This window comes from Neodiprion virginianus, chromosome 4, assembly GCF_021901495.1.
Source record: "Neodiprion virginianus isolate iyNeoVirg1 chromosome 4, iyNeoVirg1.1, whole genome shotgun sequence".
NCBI lineage: Eukaryota > Metazoa > Arthropoda > Insecta > Hymenoptera > Diprionidae > Neodiprion > Neodiprion virginianus.
In genome coordinates this window covers 3,909,775-3,928,346 of record NC_060880.1, presented here as the reverse complement: position 1 = coordinate 3,928,346, position 18,572 = coordinate 3,909,775, and the positions used below count along the sequence as shown (strand labels likewise).

Here is an 18,572-nt window from a genome sequence, read left to right as displayed (position 1 = left end):
CCCAAGAAACTCAGAAAACGCAGCAAAAGGAGCGTGGGATCAACGGGAGAGAAGATACGAGGAAAAAAGCACCTGCTGAAAAATGTCGAGAATACAGGTTTTCGTTTTTTGGCTGTAACTTTCGCTGCGTTGATCGCAGCGTATTGGGACTGCGCCCAATCGATTTCTCTCGCAAAATTACGTCGGAATAGTGCCACAATTAATGTATTCCAGCACTTTTGAAAATCGCGAAAATTTTCGCCAAAAATACAAAGGGGTTAACCTTCCTTTTTTTTTGACCAAAAAAGTTTTCGTCTCAGAATTGCTTCGTATGACTCTTTCCCGACCAATCGGACCCCAAGGAACTCAGAAAACGCGGCAAAAGGAGCGTTGGATCAACGGGAGAGAAGATACGAGGAAAAAAGCACCTGCTGAAAAATGTCGAAAATTCGGGTTTTCGTTTTTTGGCTGTAACTTTAGCTGCCTTGATCGCAGCGCATTGGGACTGCGCCCAATCGATTTCACTCGCAAAATTACGTCGGAATAGTGCCACTATTAATGTATTCCAGCACTTTTGAAAATCGCGAAAATTTTCGCCAAAAATACAAAGGGGTTAACCTTTCTTGTTTTTGACCAAAAAATTTTGCGTCTCAGAATTGATCCGTATGACTCTTTCCCGACCAATTGGACCCCAAGGAACTCAGAAAACGCAGCAAAAGGAGCGTGGGATCAACGGGAGAGAAGATACGAGGAAAAAAGCACCTGCTGAAAAATGTCAAAAATTCAGGTTTTCGTTTTCTGGCTGTAACTTTCGCTGCGATGATCGCAGCGTATTGGGACTGCGCCCAATCGATTTCTCTCGCAAAATTACGTCGGAATAGTGCCACAATTAATGTATTCCAGCACTTTTGAAAATCGCGAAAATTTTCGCCAAAAATACAAAGGGGTTAACCTTCCTTTTTTTTGACCAAAAAATTTTGCGTCTCAGAATTGCTTCGTATGACTCTTTCCCGACCAATCGGACCCCAAGGAACTCAGAAAACGCGGCAAAAGGAGCGTTGGATCAACGGGAGAGAAGATACGAGGAAAAAAGCACCTGCTGAAAAATGTCGAAAATTCGGGTTTTCGTTTTTTGGCTGTAACTTTAGCTGCCTTGATCGCAGCGCATTGGGACTGCGCCCAATCGATTTCTCCCGCAAAATTACGTCGGAATATTGCCACAATTAATTTATTTCAGCACTTTTGAAAATCGCGAAAATTTTCGCCAAAAATACAAAGGGGTTAACCTTCCTTTTTTTTTGACCAAAAAATTTTTCGTCTTAGAATTGTTTCGTACGACTCTTTCCCGATCAATTGGACCCCAAGGATTTCAGAAAACGCAGCAAAAGTAGCGTGGGATCAACAGGAGAGACGATACGAGGAAAAAAGCACCTGCTGAAAAATGTCGAAAATTCAGGTTTTCGTTTTCTGGCTGTAACTTTCGCTGCGTTGATCGCAGCGTATTGGGACTAGGCCCAATCGATTTCTCTCGCAAAATTACGTCGGAATAGTGCCACAATTAGTGTATTCCAGCACTTTTAAAAATCACGAAAATTTTCGCCCAAAATACAAAGGGGTTAACCTTCCTTTTTTTTTGACCAAAAAATTTTTCGTCTCAGAATTGCTTCGTATGACTCTTTCCCGACCAATCGGACCCCAAGGAACTCAGAAAACGCAGCAAAAGGAGCGTGGGATCAACGGGAGAGGAGATACGAGGAAAAAAGCACCTGCTGAAAAATGTCGAAAATTCAGGTTTTCGTTTTCTGGCTGTAACTTTCGCTGCGTTAATCGCAGCGTATTGGGACTGCGCCCAATCGATTTCACTCGCAAAATTACGTCGGAATAGTGCCACGATTAATGTATTCCAGCACTTTTGAAAATCGCGAAAATTTTCGCCAAAAATACAAAGGGGTTAACCTTCCTTTTTTTTTGACCAAAAAATTTTTCGTCTTAGAATTGTTTCGTACGACTCTTTCCCGATCAATTGGACCCCAAGGATTTCAGAAAACGCAGCAAAAGTAGCGTGGGATCAACAGGAGAGACGATACGAGGAAAAAAGCACCTGCTGAAAAATGTCGAAAATTCAGGTTTTCGTTTTCTGGCTGTAACTTTCGCTGCGTTGATCGCAGCGTATTGGGACTGCGCCCAATCGATTTCTCTCGCAAAATTACGTCGGAATAGTGCCACAATTAATGTATTCCAGCACTTTTGAAAATCGCGAAAATTTTCGCCAAAAATACAAAGGGGTTAACCTTCCTTTTTTTTTGACCAAAAAATTTTTCGTCTTAGAATTGTTTCGTACGACTCTTTCCCGATCAATTGGACCCCAAGGATTTCAGAAAACGCAGCAAAAGTAGTGTGGGATCAACAGGAGAGACGATACGAGGAAAAAAGCACCTGCTGAAAAATGTCGAAAATTCAGGTTTTCGTTTTCTGGCTGTAACTTTCGCTGCGTTGATCGCAGCGTATTGGTACTGCGCCCAATCGATTTCTCTCGCAAAATTACGTCGGAATAGTGCCACAATTAATGTATTCCAGCACTTTTGAAAATCGCGAAAATTTTCGCCAAAAATACAAAGGGGTTAACCTTCCTTTTTTTTGACCAAAAAATTTTGCGTCTCAGAATTGCTTCGTATGACTCTTTCCCGACCAATCGGACCCCAAGGAACTCAGAAAACGCGGCAAAAGGAGCGTTGGATCAACGGGAGAGAAGATACGAGGAAAAAAGCACCTGCTGAAAAATGTCGAAAATTCGGGTTTTCGTTTTTTGGCTGTAACTTTAGCTGCCTTGATCGCAGCGCATTGGGACTGCGCCCAATCGATTTCTCCCGCAAAATTACGTCGGAATATTGCCACAATTAATTTATTTCAGCACTTTTGAAAATCGCGAAAATTTTCGCCAAAAATACAAAGGGGTTAACCTTCCTTTTTTTTTGACCAAAAAATTTTTCGTCTTAGAATTGTTTCGTACGACTCTTTCCCGATCAATTGGACCCCAAGGATTTCAGAAAACGCAGCAAAAGTAGCGTGGGATCAACAGGAGAGACGATACGAGGAAAAAAGCACCTGCTGAAAAATGTCGAAAATTCAGGTTTTCGTTTTCTGGCTGTAACTTTCGCTGCGTTGATCGCAGCGTATTGGGACTAGGCCCAATCGATTTCTCTCGCAAAATTACGTCGGAATAGTGCCACAATTAGTGTATTCCAGCACTTTTAAAAATCACGAAAATTTTCGCCCAAAATACAAAGGGGTTAACCTTCCTTTTTTTTTGACCAAAAAATTTTTCGTCTCAGAATTGCTTCGTATGACTCTTTCCCGACCAATCGGACCCCAAGGAACTCAGAAAACGCAGCAAAAGGAGCGTGGGATCAACGGGAGAGGAGATACGAGGAAAAAAGCACCTGCTGAAAAATGTCGAAAATTCAGGTTTTCGTTTTCTGGCTGTAACTTTCGCTGCGTTAATCGCAGCGTATTGGGACTGCGCCCAATCGATTTCACTCGCAAAATTACGTCGGAATAGTGCCACGATTAATGTATTCCAGCACTTTTGAAAATCGCGAAAATTTTCGCCAAAAATACAAAGGGGTTAACCTTCCTTTTTTTTTGACCAAAAAATTTTTCGTCTTAGAATTGTTTCGTACGACTCTTTCCCGATCAATTGGACCCCAAGGATTTCAGAAAACGCAGCAAAAGTAGCGTGGGATCAACAGGAGAGACGATACGAGGAAAAAAGCACCTGCTGAAAAATGTCGAAAATTCAGGTTTTCGTTTTCTGGCTGTAACTTTCGCTGCGTTGATCGCAGCGTATTGGGACTGCGCCCAATCGATTTCTCTCGCAAAATTACGTCGGAATAGTGCCACAATTAATGTATTCCAGCACTTTTGAAAATCGCGAAAATTTTCGCCAAAAATACAAAGGGGTTAACCTTCCTTTTTTTTTGACCAAAAAATTTTTCGTCTTAGAATTGTTTCGTACGACTCTTTCCCGATCAATTGGACCCCAAGGATTTCAGAAAACGCAGCAAAAGTAGTGTGGGATCAACAGGAGAGACGATACGAGGAAAAAAGCACCTGCTGAAAAATGTCGAAAATTCAGGTTTTCGTTTTCTGGCTGTAACTTTCGCTGCGTTGATCGCAGCGTATTGGTACTGCGCCCAATCGATTTCTCTCGCAAAATTACGTCGGAATAGTGCCACAATTAATGTATCCCAGCACTTTTGAAAATCGCGAAAATTTTCGCCCAAAATACAAAGGGGTTAACCTTCCTTTTTTTTTGACCAAAAAATTTTTCGTCTCAGAATTGCTTCGTATGACTCTTTCCCGACCAATCGGACCCCAAGGAACTCAGAAAACGCAGCAAAAGGAGCGTTGGATCAACGGGAGAGAAGATACGAGGAAAAAAGCACCTGCTGGAAAATGTCGAAAATTCGGGTTTTCGTTTTTTGGCTGTAACTTTTGCTGCCTTGATCGCAGCGCATTGGGACTGCGCCCAATCGATTTCTCCCGCAAAATTACGTCGGAATATTGCCACAATTAATTTATTCCAGCACTTTTAAAAATCACGAAAATTTTCGCCCAAAATACAAAGGGGTTAACCTTCCTTTTTTTTTGACCAAAAAATTTTTCGTCTCAGAATTGCTTCGTATGACTCTTTCCCGACCAATCGGACCCCAAGGAACTCAGAAAACGCAGCAAAAGGAGCGTGGGATCAACGGGAGAGGAGATACGAGGAAAAAAGCACCTGCTGAAAAATGTCGAAAATTCAGGTTTTCGTTTTCTGGCTGTAACTTTCGCTGCGTTAATCGCAGCGTATTGGGACTGCGCCCAATCGATTTCACTCGCAAAATTACGTCGGAATAGTGCCACGATTAATGTATTCCAGCACTTTTGAAAATCGCGAAAATTTTCGCCAAAAATACAAAGGGGTTAACCTTCCTTTTTTTTTGACCAAAAAATTTTTCGTCTTAGAATTGTTTCGTACGACTCTTTCCCGATCAATTGGACCCCAAGGATTTCAGAAAACGCAGCAAAAGTAGCGTGGGATCAACAGGAGAGACGATACGAGGAAAAAAGCACCTGCTGAAAAATGTCGAAAATTCAGGTTTTCGTTTTCTGGCTGTAACTTTCGCTGCGTTAATCGCAGCGTATTGGGACTGCGCCCAATCGATTTCTCTCGCAAAATTACGTCGGAATAGTGCCACAGTTAATGTATTCCAGCACTTTTGAAAATCACGAAAATTTTCGCCCAAAATACAAAGGGGTTAACCTTCCTTTTTTTTTGACCAAAAAATTTTTCGTCTCAGAATTGCTTCGTATGACTCTTTCCCGACCAATCGGACCCCAAGGAACTCAGAAAACGCAGCAAAAGGAGCGTTGGATCAACGGGAGAGAAGATACGAGGAAAAAAGCACCTGCTGGAAAATGTCGAAAATTCGGGTTTTCGTTTTTTGGCTGTAACTTTTGCTGCCTTGATCGCAGCGCATTGGGACTGCGCCCAATCGATTTCTCTCGCAAAATTACGTCGGACTAGTGCCACAATTAATGTATTCCAGCACTTTTGAAAATCGCGAAAATTTTCGCCCAAAATACAAAGGGGTTAACCTTTCTTGTTTTTGACCAAAAAATTTTGCGTCTCAGAATTGATCCGTATGACTCTTTCCCGACCAATTGGACCCCAAGGAACTCAGAAAACGCAGCAAAAGGAGCGTGGGATCAACGGGAGAGAAGATACGAGGAAAAAAGCACCTGCTGAAAAATGTCGAAAATTCAGGTTTTCGTTTTCTGGCTGTAACTTTCGCTGCGTTGATCGCAGCGTATTGGGACTGCGCCCAATCGATTTCTCTCGCAAAATTACGTCGGAATAGTGCCACAATTAATGTATTCCAGCACTTTTGAGAATCGCGAAAATTTTCGCCAAAAATACAAAGGGGTTAACCTTCCTTTTTTTTTGACCAAAAAAGTTTTCGTCTCAGAATTGCTTCCCATGACTCTTTCCCGACCAATCGGACCCCAAGAAACTTAGAAAACGCAGCAAAAGGAGCGTGGGATCAACGGGAGAGAAGATACGAGGAAAAAAGCACCTGCTGAAAAATGTCGAGAATACAGGTTTTCGTTTTTTGGCTGTAACTTTCGCTGCGTTGATCGCAGCGTATTGGGACTGCGCCCAATCGATTTCTCTCGCAAAATTACGTCGGAATAGTGCCACAATTAATGTATTCCAGCACTTTTGAAAATCGCGAAAATTTTCGCCAAAAATACAAAGGGGTTAACCTTCCTTTTTTTTTGACCAAAAAAGTTTTCGTCTCAGAATTGCTTCGTATGACTCTTTCCCGACCAATCGGACCCCAAGGAACTCAGAAAACGCGGCAAAAGGAGCGTTGGATCAACGGGAGAGAAGATACGAGGAAAAAAGCACCTGCTGAAAAATGTCGAAAATTCGGGTTTTCGTTTTTTGGCTGTAACTTTAGCTGCCTTGATCGCAGCGCATTGGGACTGCGCCCAATCGATTTCACTCGCAAAATTACGTCGGAATAGTGCCACTATTAATGTATTCCAGCACTTTTGAAAATCGCGAAAATTTTCGCCAAAAATACAAAGGGGTTAACCTTTCTTGTTTTTGACCAAAAAATTTTGCGTCTCAGAATTGATCCGTATGACTCTTTCCCGACCAATTGGACCCCAAGGAACTCAGAAAACGCAGCAAAAGGAGCGTGGGATCAACGGGAGAGAAGATACGAGGAAAAAAGCACCTGCTGAAAAATGTCAAAAATTCAGGTTTTCGTTTTCTGGCTGTAACTTTCGCTGCGTTGATCGCAGCGTATTGGGACTGCGCCCAATCGATTTCTCTCGCAAAATTACGTCGGAATAGTGCCACAATTAATGTATTCCAGCACTTTTGAAAATCGCGAAAATTTTCGCCAAAAATACAAAGGGGTTAACCTTCCTTTTTTTTGACCAAAAAATTTTGCGTCTCAGAATTGATCCGTATGACTCTTTCCAGACCAATTGGACCCCAAGGAACTCAGAAAACGCAGCAAAAGAAGCGTGGGATCAACGGGAGAGAAGATACGAGGAAAAAAGCACCTGCTGAAAAATGTCGAAAATTCGGGTTTTCGTTTTTTGGCTGTAACTTTTGCTGCCTTGATCGCAGCGCATTGGGACTGCGCCCAATCGATTTCTCTCGCAAAATTACGTCGGAATAGTGCCACAATTAATGTATTCCAGCACTTTTGAAAATCGCGAAAATTTTCGCCAAAAATACAAAGGGGTTAACCTTCCTGTTTTTTGACCAAAAAATTTTGCGTCTCAGAATTGATCCGTATGACTCTTTCCAGACCAATCGGACCCCAAGGATTTCAGAAAACGCGGCAAAAGTAGTGTGGGATCAACAGGAGAGACGATACGAGGAAAAAAGCACCTGCTGAAAAATGTCGAAAATTCAGGTTTTCGTTTTCTGGCTGTAACTTTCGCTGCGTTGATCGCAGCGTATTGGGACTGCGCCCAATCGATTTCTCCCGCAAAATTACGTCGGAATAGTGCCACAATTAATTTATTCCAGCACTTTTGAAAATCGGGAAAATTTTCGCCAAAAATACAAAGGGGTTAACCTTCCTTTTCTTTTGACCAAAAAATTTATCGTCTCAGAATTGATTCGTACGACCCTCTCCCGACCAATTGGACCCCAAGGAACTCAGAAAACGCAGCAAAAGGAGCGTGCGATCAACGGGAGAGAAGATACGAGGAAAAAAGCACCTGCTGAAAAATGTCGAAAATTCAGGTTTTCGTTTTCTGGCTGTAACTTTCGCTGCGTTGATCGCAGCGTATTGGGACTGCGCCCAATCGATTTCTCTCGCAAAATTACGTCGGAATAGTGCCATAATTAATTTATTCCAGCACTTTTGAAAATCGCGAAAATTTACGTCAAAAATACAAAGGGGTTAACCTTCCTTTTTTTTTGACCAAAAAATTTTTCGTCTTAGAATTGTTTCGTACGACTCTTTCCCGATGAATTGGACCCCAAGGATTTCAGAAAACGCAGCAAAAGTAGTGTGGGATCAACAGGAGAGACGATACGAGGAAAAAAGCACCTGCTGAAAAATGTCGAAAATTCAGGTTTTCGTTTTCTGGCTGTAACTTTCGCTGCGTTGATCGCAGCGTATTGGTACTGCGCCCAATCGATTTCTCTCGCAAAATTACGTCGGAATAGTGCCACAATTAATGTATTCCAGCACTTTTGAAAATCGCGAAAATTTTCGCCAAAAATACAAAGGGGTTAACCTTCCTTTTTTTTGACCAAAAAATTTTGCGTCTCAGAATTGATCCGTATGACTCTTTCCCGACCAATTGGACCCCAAGGAACTCAGAAAACGCAGCAAAAGGATCGTGGGATCAACGGGAGAGGAGATACGAGGAAAAAAGCACCTGCTGAAAAATGTCGAAAATTCAGGTTTTCGTTTTCTGGCTGTAACTTTCGCTGCGTTGATCGCAGCGTATTGGGACTGCGCCCAATCGATTTCTCTCGCAAAATTACGTCGGAATAGTGCCACAATTAATGTATTCCCGCACTTTTGAAAATCGCGAAAATTTTCGCCAAAAATACGAAGGGGTTAACCTTCCTTTTTTTTTGACCAAAAAAGTTTTCGTCTCAGAATTGCTTCGTATGACTCTTTCCCGACCAATCGGACCCCAAGGAACTCAGAAAACGCAGCAAAAGGAGCGTTGGATCAACGGGAGAGAAGATACGAGGAAAAAAGCACCTGCTGAAAAATGTCGAAAATTCAGGTTTTCGTTTTTTGGCTGTAACTTTCGCTGCGTTGATCGCAGCGTATTGGGACTGCGCCCAATCGATTTCTCTCGAAAAATTACGTCGGAATAGTGCCACAATTAATGTATTTCAGCACTTTTGAAAATCGCGAAAATTTTCGCCAAAAATACAAAGGGGTTAACCTTCCTTTTTTTTTGACCAAAAAATTTTTCGTCTCAGAATTGATCCGTATGACTCTTTCCCGACCAATTGGACCCCAAGGAACTCAGAAAACGCAGCAAAAGGAGCGTGGGATCAACGGGAGAGAAGATACGAGGAAAAAAGCACCTGCTGAAAATTGTCGAAAATTCAGGTTTCCGTTTTTCGGCTGTCACTTACGATGCGTTGATCGCAGCGTATTGGGACTGCGCCCAATCGATTTCTCTCGCAAAATTACGTCGGAATAGTGCCACAATTAATGTATTCCAGCACTTTTGAAAATCGCGAAAATTTTCGCCAAAAATACAAAATGTCGAAAATTCAGGTTTTCGTTTTCTGGCTGTAACTTTCGATGCGTTGGTCGCAGCGTATTAGGTCTGCGCCCAATCGATTTCTTTCGCAAAATACGTCGGAATAGTGCATGAAACAATTTATTCCAACACTTTTCAAAATCGCGAAAATTTTTCGCTAAAAATGGAAAGGGGTTTTATGGTTTGATGGTTTATTTCACCTTTTCCATGACAATATTGGAAAACATTATTGCAAAACTATAAATAAACAAAGTTTTAATTCTCAAACCTTAGCCTAATTCTATATTACTATTTAAGATCTAGGGATAAAAAATTAGAACGGAGAATATAACAGAGAAAGACGGCGAAGACAATGTCAGAAAAAAAGCGAAAAAAGAAGAAATGAAAAGAAAACAGCTTTATGCTGAGAAAGCAGCAACAATGAAACGTGGGAAACAGGAAGTGGAGAAGACTAGATGACGAGTCGCCATCAAGAGCGGGTCTCTTCTGTCCGGAAGAGATGCTGATATAGATCGCGTTTAAAAACAGCAAGCGTCGAGACAGACCTGAGTTCAGTAGGTAGAGAGTTCCAGTGTCGAGCGCCTCTGACCGTCAGGGAGTGACGAAAAGCCTCAGAATGCGGAAGGGGCAGCACAAGTTCACCTGGATTTCGCAACGTGGAGGTGGAAGCTGCAGGTGCCTGAAGCGAGAATAATACGGATAAGTATGCGGGCTGCCCCGTGCGCAAGATATTGAACACTGCAATCAGGAGGAGGTAGCCTTACTTTTTCTCCATTTTTCGACCGGCAATCTTTGGTCTCAGATTCGACTTAACTGACTCTTTCCTGACCAATTGGACCCCCAGGAACTCGGACAACGCAGCAGAAAGGGCGTGGAATCAACAGGAAAGAAGTTACGAAGGAAACAGGACCTGCTGAAAAATGTCGAAAATACAGGTTCTGGTTTTTGGGTGTAACTTTTGATGCGTTGGTCGCAGCGTATTGGGACTACGCCTAATCGATTTCTCTCGCAAAGTTACCTCGGAATAGTGCCAGAGAGAATTTATTCCAGCACTACTCAAAATCGCGAAATCTTTAGCAAAAAATTAAAAAATTACGTCATAATAGTGTCACAAAGAATATATTCTGGCACCTCCCGAAATCGTCGAAATTACTTTAAAAAATTCGCAAGGGTCAACCTGACATTCGGGTTTCTTTCAGTGCAACAATTATCATTCGATAGATCCGATTCCAACGTTATTAATTAGACTTATTGGACCCTGAAGAAGCCACCGAAGGTTATTGAGATATCGTTCATACAGCATTCGAAAAATCCGAAGAAATAATTCGTACATTCATCCTATTTTGCATTTTCGTCTCGCAGTTAGCTCAGACTTCTGTTATAAATCACGGTCATATGGACGCTTCAAGAACTCATTGTAGGGTTAATCCAAATTTGATGTGCTCTGAATGAAAACATTTAAAACCATGCTTTCCCAGCGATTCTCGGAACCACACAAGAATTATTCCGTTCAAGAATTTATTCAAACGACACTTTCCATACCAACTGGGCTCCAAATATACAAAAACAGGCATCTACAAGATCGTAGTCGAAGAAGTTGACTGCAGCTGAAGAAATAAATTGGAAATATCTACACATTTATATTTATATTCAATGGACTTCAGGTTACATAAAATATTACGAATAAAATGTCATACATATTGTGTCCTACAGAGGTGCGTTGCACCCGTATCCTGGCCGAAACTTGAACTACGCTTAAAGACTACAATCATAAGTCTATTTCATAATATTCTTCATATTTTGCCCTAAGTGTTGTATGTTGCACTACATTTCCTTCATATAAAATTTAGAATTCCTGTCTTATGATTAATCAATTTTCCACAATTCAGTTGGTCACTCATTCCCACACTATTTAAGAATTTGTTAATCTACAATACACATACACCCTAATATGTGTACTAGAAATAAGACGTATTGTATAAACTGAAATTGTTAATTACCTCTCTCAAATACCAATATAGATTACCCGTATTTCGAATGTTACTTTCGATCCGTTGCTGCCAGCGACTCTAAACTGCGGGCAATCGACTTCTCTCGCAAAATTACGTCCATATAGTGCAGGAAAGAAATAATTTCATTGTATTGTTAAATCACCTAAATAACTACCTTGATAACCTAAAGGGTCACCCAATCTTTACGAGCGATATTAAAGCAGAAAATTTTTCCTCCAAGAATTGATCCAAATGAATTTTGTTAGTGTCATTGGAACACGAAGACTTTAGTCAAGGCGTTAAAAACATAGTAGAACTAATAGAAGAGAAATTCTGTAGAAAATGAGTCGATTTTTGTTTGTAACATTCTATTTCTTCCATTATTCTCATCGACTTTATATGGAGCGTAAAAATTGTTCCTTGCAAATTTTTAATGAAATAGGGTATGGATAAATCTATTATAGTGTTTTTGCAAACCAGCAATTATTTTTCTAAAAAACTGAAATACCTAAGTGTCACGATCGTACGATTTTAGGAGCCTAAAATCTAACCTTCTAGAATCGGTATACGGAGCCTTATTTTGAGTAATCGGACTCTCAAAGAATGCAAAATAGATACGTGGAAAGTCGTAGGGTTAACAACTGAGGGGAAATGAATTTTTTACATCTTTAGAATAAATTTGCCCTATTAAATCCTTATTTAAATATATCAGGGTGATGCACAGAGTGCAATTTCAATAAAGTATTAAAAGGTGAAAATTCGTTGCGCGCAAGGCTTCTCACTTTATATTTGTAGCATAGCAGACGGATTTTTCTGCCATAATCCACTTGCAAATTCCCACAAAATGTCATAGGATTTTCTCAATAGATTCATTTCCAAAGAAAATGCATCATTTCTCAAAATCATGACAAATTTGAATAATCAAAAGTGAAGAAAAATGCATATAAAGCTTCATTTTTCAAAGAGTTGAAGTATGCAGACTCATACAAGTTAAAAGTTTTTGACGCCTAAAAATTTTGTTCAGGGCCGCAATCTATACGAGCCCATTCACTGAAGGGATAAAAATGTAAAAAGATGAAAATAAGCAAACATCGATTGCTTGGCCGTAAATTTATGCAAATTACTTTTCGCTATCATCCGAGTCATCGAAAACAAGCCACTGTCCATTAACTCATTGCTATGTTCTTGTCTATAACCAATTGCATTTTATGTACCTTAACCAGTAAAACGAACGTTAGCCTTTCGACAAGTATGGAAGTTGCGTGCTAGCGTTCCTCAAATTTGGCTCGTTCCGGACAACAACTTTCGTTTCTAACGCAACGGACTATTTCGTCGAGTCAAATAATACCAGCGTTATTAGACGCTCTAAATCAAATATTTAACAACTATTAGCGTTTTGCGTCATTTGTACCGTTGTTTTCATACTGTACTCCGATTTGCGAAAATTTATACCTATATATTTGAAATTCGTCGAGAAATTTATACAGTATAACGTACCTACGGGTAATTTAATCAATGCGGCAGGGCGCCTAAAGCTGCACATCCCACAGATCACACCGCGGTAACTTTCCTCTGATTGTCAGTTCTTCGACTTTTGCCAGTGTGGCGCTACCGTTTGGTGCAGGAGGTGGTGCCACCCGTAGAACTATTCTCGTAACTATTTTATCCGCAAGTTTCCAGGCGGGAGAACATTCGAAATTATTACTATTTTTTAAGCCATACTATCAGTCAGTACGATTTCATCCCCAGTGAAATCACGTGGCCCCAATTGCGTGCGTATCGAAGAAAAGTTGAACATGAATTTTTCTCGCGTCTGCGTGTTCTGCCTTTATACCCCCCCCCCCCCCCCCCCCCATCTGTAGATAGCTTTGTGCATTTTTCGTTACCAAATTTACATAACATTTTCTACCGCAATATGCTATCGGTAATGCTGGCTTAGTATATCATTGAACCAATTCAAAGCCAATCAGTTATTACGGTCATTGCTTTCTCTGTGATTTGCGAAAACCTCGAAGAGGGAAACCAAATATTTGGTCTGATGTCAGTTTCTATTCATACTTAAGTCCTTGTTCTGCAATTGATGAGAAATTTGACGAGAGTAGAGATGCTGCAATATTTTCTAACTTCCATAGTACACGTTACTCGCGCTTACGGTTGAGGTTCATTGTTAGTCCTCACCTACTCTTCGTGTTTTTCCATAGTTCCTCGATTTACCGAGAAGCATGTGGACACAAGAATAACACATAGCTAAATAAACTGTCGTGGAGTTTTTTAAAAATTATTTTATAAAAATCAAAAGTCCAGGCTGCTCAAGGAATCCTTTAAAATATCAAAAAGTTACACTATGTTACAGCAATTCCGTGTAAAGGTATGTATAGTGCTATCATCGATTAGTACGACACATCGTATTACGTATAACACATTCACTTTAGAAATCATATCAAGTGCTCACGTACAATTACAATCTTACAAGTTTCTAAACTATTTTTAAATAAGAGTAACTCTTATTCTAAAACTACAAAATAATAATCGTAACACCTTCGGTTGATCTAAGACTATGTATTTGAAGTTAATACAGTGGCCGTTAAAAAGGTGAAATTCATACATTATACGATATATCATCAAAAGCGGGATGAATATGCAGGAAGATATTTAATTTAGCAAAGGATTCATGCTATGTTCGTAAGGTAGGTAAAAAAAAATATCTAGCATATCTGGATCTAGATCAATTCGTCGTCTGCAGCCCTAGCCGAGGCTTCCAGGTGAAGGTAGAACTCGAGATCCTGCTTCGTTCCGCTGTAATAACAAGTTTTAATATCGACAACGTTCAAAAATACAATTGTCATTCGTACTTTCATTTTACAATCGAATTATCGTTACTTCACAGAGGAACTTACGCAGCAAAGTTCATGCTATTCCGCATAAAGCCCTCGTCCTTCTAATTCCAGGTTACACAGCAACGTTTCAAAGAAGACTCGTACTTCCCGAAGCTCACGCGTCGAAATATCCCGTCCGAAAACCGGAACCGGAACCGAGCGATAGAAGCAAACCCGCTAAGAACCGGAACCGAGAAGGAGTCGACCCTGTGTGTGCGATAGAAATTTAAAACTCCAAGCCTCGAGAGAAATGAGTGTCGTGCCGTCCGGCTCCTCGATACGCTCCGTTATATCCAATTTTCTGGAACACAAATTGAACAATCCCTTCAAGTTTACAACATTTTTTCTTAATACAAACATAAGTTTTGACAGAGGATAGCTAGTTACCTTGTTTCGTGGCTTTCGTGGCTCGTGTTTTGGGGAAAGATTTAAGTATAAATATAGAAATATATACATATGCATGTTAAATAAAGATTATGATAAACAATTGGGATGAAGAGATTATTGACCCAGTATTCCTTCAGCGCTAATTGGCACGCGCCAGATCAGCAGTCCACTACGATAAAATAAGCTCGTTCAATGACGAATCTACGGTAGGTTTGTGAACTAGGTGTAACGTAATGGTTCCAAAAGTGGTTCCAAAATCGTTTCCCGAAACCATAGAACCGACAAAACTCTGAAGAGATCAAGGCAAAAGTCGGATTATCCAGAGTACCACAGATATAATTAGAGACGAAGAATAAGAAAAAGTGTCTGGACTGCAGTAAATTGGAAGCGAAAAATCGCGCGGCGGTTGAATTTCGCATTAGGTAATATAGAGAATCGAACGCGTCAATCCGTGTTCCGAGCTTTCATTAAATTTTCAATGTACGAGCCCTGGGGGTCCGGTGATGCCGGGAGATCTGTAGCTCCCGACAGGTTAGTCGTAAGTGCAGGTAATACCGGCTCGATAACGAATGGCGGAATAAGTGAAAATAGGAGATAAGCGGAGGAGCAGAGGCGAGAAAGGCGGCGGTTGGTTGGCATGACTAGCGGCCAAAGAGGCTCCGTCGGCAAGGTTATAAGGGCGGACAAGGACGTGGCTAAAACTTCATCCCTAACCGGGGGACAGGGAGAGAGAGAAAGAGAGAGAAAGAGAGGACGGCGGTGCACAGAGAGGAGCGAAGTTGGGTCCGTAGGAAGCCAACGGAACCTCAACGCCGAGCAAGGCTGGGCTGGGTTCGTCGTAGCGCAGAGGCAGAGGCAGAAGAGACGACCGCTTGAAATCCCTCCTTCCCGCCTTTCCTGCCTGCTCGGTGCTGGGCCGTCCGCCATGCCACTACGCGAGGCGGGCGAACGTACAGGCTAGGCCGGCGCGGTCCTGTAGCCCATTTGGCATTTCCCCAGCTATAGCGTCGGTCCTGTAGCCCATCGTTGTTATCGTCCCGCAGCTGCATAAAGTCGGCTCCCCTCTCGTCGGGCGCACCCCGTCCCCTCCACGCCGCGCCCCGCCGCGGCAGTCCACAAATCTAACGGCGACGGTGGCGCGGCCAGCAGGGACGCCACGAACTCGCGCCCCCCTCTTAGCCAGCCAACCTAACCTCTGCCCGTCTCTCTGTACGTACGGCGTCCTTGTCGTCCTATCGATTCTCTGCCCTGCCCCGCTTCGTCCCCCGGTAACCTTGGTAGAGAATAACCCGCCGTTCAATTCAAGGAATTATGACGGCCCCAGCTCTCTTTCCCACTCTCTTGCCTCCACTTCGTCAGGGTCGTGGAGATATTTACGCGCGCGCGCGCGCGCGCCCGCGTGAGAGAGAGAGAGAGAGAGAGAGAGAGAGAGTGCGTGCGTGCGTGTGTGTGTGAGAGAGGAGTTAAAAGAGAGGACGAGGAGAGAGAGGCTAGACCTCGGTTCCAACCGGGGAACGCAGTCTTCTTCGACGGACGCCGTCGTGTTCTCCAAAATTTTTCCTCATGTTCCCCTCCCGCCTTCGCCCCTCGCCCAGCCACCTCCCCCACCATCGGCCGACGGACCGAGAGGTTCTTTCCAAAAATTTCCGTCCTCCACGGCGCTGAGGTTATTCTAGCTGGTACCGGAATACAACCGTGCAGCCACCGCGCCAGCCAACGCTGCGTGTTTTTTCTCCTTATCGATTACTCGTATTTAACTTGGTACGCCCATGCGTCTATACAGAAAAATAACTGCACCTACATGTGAATACACATCCACGCAATATGGCTAAGTAAGAGGACGGAGAAGAAAAAGATTGTGACGGAAAAAAAAGAAGCAACCAACAACTTCATTTCTCACGAAGATCCGTCACAAACGGATGGCAAAACTACCCGCTATATCAATTTTCCTGCGCAAGTCAACTAGAAGAGAGATCTTCTCTGATATTTTATATCTCTTTCTAGACGGTAAACACGTCCAAGTTCTACTTTCTTTCCAAAAGTAGGAGGAAACCGAAACAACAAGTTACGTAACTGATAAGGTGATGAAAAAAATCACTTTCAATCACCATCGTCACAATTTTCAGTCGTCTCTACCGTTACCCCCCCCCCCCCCCCCCCCATTTAACTTCGTTGAGCTACCAAAATCAAGACGCAAATCTACAAAATCCTTGAATATAGTGTGACGCTACTGTTCCGAGGACCTTAAGTTGATGCGACTGATTAGCGGATCGTGTCTAACATTATACGCGTATTTGCCGAGTGAAATATGACTGACGTAGGTCGTTTCGGTGCCGAAGTCTGGGTATCAATTACTCTGCTGAAGCCTCTAGCCTAAAGGAGCCTAGATCCTAGGCTCTACCGTTCCGACTTCAAGGAGAGTTGTCATTGCAGGATTTACCCGTCGCCCTCCACGTTACATCGTGTTTTCAAGATATAGCTGCGCTCTCCGACATCCCGACGACATGTCGCCGAAACACGATCTCGTGGTTGTACTGATTTAGTGAGAAAAATATGATTAACAAAAAAAAAAAAAAGAAAAAAGAAACGACACACGTTCCACTTTCTCGGACGAGCAAGATTATGACCGCAAACCGGGTGTTCCGTCGTCTGAATAGACCCTTCTTCTCACCTCGAGTCCTCACGAAGTGGTGCAGCCCCAAACGGAGGCGCAACGCCTTCGGATGACGGAAGCTCACAGTCCTCGTTGGTTCTCGATCTTCGAGTACTACCCTGTGTGCCTCTCTACCTATAACGTGCACGTGATCCGATCGCGTTTGCCAACATTCAACAAGTGAGTGATGCTGACGCACTACACACGCGGTAACATCGTGCAGCCTCTCTGGACCTCAAAGTCCTCGCCACCCCCCCCCCCCCCATCCCGTTCGACTACCCCGAACTTTACGGTGATAAGACAGCCCAGGAAAAGCCTCTACTCGATGTGCATATATATATACGGCATACATCTTGATCTTAGACGATAATGAACCATTTTCATTCCATCTTCGCAAGTAATAAAATGTTTTCTCGTACACGTATATAGATGTGTATAAGACCTTTCGTTTATTTTCTTCATTTCTCTTCCAAGTATCCTTTAAATTTCAGATTTAAGGTAAAGGTTGCAGCAACTGGAGTTTAAACATTTCTTGGATTGCTGCAGGTATTGGGGAGTTTTAAGATTCAAGGAAAACAGTACCCTGTTATCCAGGTAAATTGGGATGTCGGACTTTCGTCAAAATAGCAAAAATTTTGAATGAAGTTTTCGTGCCGTAAATGTGTACAAAATTTTAAGACCCCAAACGGTTTCTGAACCCCCGCCGATCTATTGACTGAGTATTCTTACCTGTGCCGAGCTCGAAGATCCTCTTGTATTCTCGAGTCCCTTTTGAACCTGTATTTCAAATATCTCTAGCCTTTATTTATGACCTGCGATACTTGGACCTCGGATTTTCAGTCCGGGAAAAGCGATGAGAATTTTTTCAAAAAAATTTGCACGAATCTGATACTCTCTTGTGCATAATACCAATGCGAGCAAGACGTCTCCGGCAAAAATTTCGAGAAATATTCAGGGTTCAAATTTACAATTTGGTATTGTTCAGTTTGTTTTACTCAGGGTCGGGGAGGGGGGGGGCAGAGTTCGAGCACTTCGGCTTCTCTCCGATAGCCTCGCGGAGATATTTATTAACCGTGATCAGGTCACGGCGTGGTGTCAGTATTACGGTACCTAGATCTGAAATTCGCGCATGTGCCTACGGTCTCCTGATGTCTGCCATGGCGGGAACACAATTGTACAACGAAATACCTCGTGCACACTTTTCGTGAGCATTGACGAATATGTATAATTTTTTTGATCCTGTTTCTCAGCGCCAGATCAATATCAACAGTATTAAGTTTACCTAAATAACAAGGATCTGGACAATTATGTGCACGAATTACGTGACTATTTTGCCAGGATAACAGAGAATAGGCTCGAATCAAGAAGCGGAAG

The 18,572-nt window shown here is 42.3% G+C and overlaps 1 long non-coding RNA gene across 1 annotated transcript; it reads right to left on the bottom strand.

Moving 5' to 3' along the window:
• Window positions 1-13,586: 13,586 nt before the first annotated feature.
• Window positions 13,587-14,678, bottom strand: LOC124301998 (uncharacterized). Its single transcript, XR_006907607.1, has 3 exons — window positions 14,546-14,678; window positions 14,180-14,459; window positions 13,587-14,078 (listed from the first exon to the last, which is right to left on the bottom strand). It is a non-coding gene; the product is annotated as an uncharacterized LOC124301998 (long non-coding RNA).
• Between the last annotated feature and the right edge of the window lie 3,894 nt (window positions 14,679-18,572).